Raw genomic sequence first — 2,363 nt, forward strand, 5'->3', positions numbered from 1 at the left:
CCAGATTAACCCCAGTCACTGAATCAATCCACCTCATAGAGGGTCTTCCCCTCCTGCGCTGTCCCTCCACCCTACCAAGCATGATGTCCCACTCCAAGGACCTGTCTCTTCTTACAACATGTCCAAAGTATGTCAGACGAAGCCCCAGAATTCTTGCCTCCAAGGAGTAGCCTGGTTTAACCCTCTGCAGGATAAATCTGTCTGTTTTCTTGGCAGACCAGGGTACATTCAACACTCTTCTCCAGCACACAGCTCAAAGGCATCAATTCCCCTTCTATCCTCCCTAGTCATTGTCCAACTCTCTGATGCATAACAAGTGACTGCAAAGACCATGGGCTGTATCAGGTGCACCTTAGTCTCCAAAGAGAAACCGTTGCTCTTGAGTACCTGAGGCATTTCTGAAGAAGGTCAAGGTCTACAGTTTTCAATATGAATTGAAACTAAACATCAAGAAAACAAAGATTCTTACCACTGGACTAATTGGCAGCATTATGATGAATGGAGAAGAGATGGAGGTTGTTAACAATTTCATTTTGCTCAGTTCCACAATCAATACTCTTGGCACCAGCAGTCAGAAAATCAAAAGATGAATTGCACTGGGAATATCTGCTCTCAGGGACCTCTCCACAGTATTGAAGAACAACAATGGCAGTCTGGAAACTAAGGTATGCCTGATCCAAGCCATGATCTTTGCAATCACTTATATGCATCAGAGATCTGGTCAATGACTATGAATAATAGAGGAAAAATCAATGCCTTTGAATTGTGGTGCTAGAGAAGAGAACTGAACATGCCATGGACTGCCAAAAGAACAGCCAGGTCTGTCCTGGAAAGGGTGAAGCAAATTTGCTCCTTGGAGGCAAAGATTTGAAGCTTTGTCTCAAATACTTTAGGCATATTGCCAGGAGAGACCTGGGAGAAGAACCTCATGCTTGAAAGAGTGGAGGGACAGCACAGGAGAGGAAGATTGACTCATTAACTGGGGTAGTGAGAGTAGACATGTCAGAGGCAATGAGTCTGGCTTAAGATAGAGCAGAGTTCAGAGCTACATAGGGTCGCTATAAGTCACAAGCAACTTGATGGCACATAACAACAACAGTCTATGACATAAATAAGACTCAACTACTACTGAAAAGGCACATAAACAGAGAACAAGTTGGTTGAAACCTTCTAAAATTTAATATGTATGTACTTGTAACACTTCTCTGATTTTCTTTTAATAACTTACAGACTAGGAACAAATATTTGGCCATACCACATCTGATGAGGGGCTCTTCACAAAGATATATAGAAAATTCCAGTATCTCACAAAGAAAGATAAACAACCAGACTACAAAATGGGTAGAGTGTGTGAATAGACACTTCACCATTATTATTCAACAATATGTAATATTTCATTACATACCATAAATGCTTTTACTCCCAGTGATGGGCAATTGTGTCCCTTTATTGTTCTTTTGAACTGGATGGGATGTTCTCACCAGTCTATGTCAGGAAATTTGGAGGACAGCTTCCTGGCCAACTGACTGAAAGAGATTCATATTTCTTCCCTTTTCCAAAAGAGTAATCCAATAGAATGTGGAAATTTTCAGACAATATCATTAATATCACATGCAAGCAAAATACTCCTGAAGATGATTAAAAAAATGGTTAGGAATTTTATAGGACCCAACTATTCCAGTGCTGGGAATATACCCAAAGACAATAGAACTGAAACACAGACATTTGTACACCAATGTTCATAACGTCATGATTTACAACAGCAAATAAATGGAAAGAGTCCAAATGTTCAGCCAGTAAGAAATTCACTGGGAAATTGTGGCACAGTCACATGATGTAATACTATGCAGCACATAAAAGCAATGAGTTAGAAAAACACTATATAACATGGGAGAAGATGGAGAGCATTATGTTGAGTGAATTAACTCAGCTTCATAAGGACAAATACTGAATAAGGCCATTATTGTAAAAATAGAAGGATTACTACTAAGAAGTATACAGAAGTCCAAAGGAGGAAGGGGAGGCGAGAGAGGGGGCCTGAAGCCAGAGGAGTGGGGGAAATCACGAGTTTGCAACATTTGGTGGGCAGAGGAAAAGGGTGAAGAAATTAGAAAAGATCCAGTGGGGACCTGAAAAGGTGAGGGGGTAGCTTGCATGGATCAATAATGATTCATCTTAAAAAACCTGGAAATGACGCACTTCCGCCTCTTACCGCTCTGGCTCTGAGCCTCTGGGGTTGCTGAAGGATCTCAAGATGGCTGGGCGAAAATAGGCAACGAGGAGGTAAAATTATCCCTCTATGCTGATGACATGATAGTATACTTTGAAAACCCTAAAGACTCAGCAAGAAAACTATTGGACGT

The sequence above is a fragment of the Elephantulus edwardii genome, unplaced genomic scaffold (assembly GCF_000299155.1).
Source record: "Elephantulus edwardii isolate Elephantulus edwardi_28Jun2011 unplaced genomic scaffold, EleEdw1.0 scaffold00071, whole genome shotgun sequence".
Classification (NCBI taxonomy): Eukaryota; Metazoa; Chordata; class Mammalia; order Macroscelidea; family Macroscelididae; genus Elephantulus; species Elephantulus edwardii.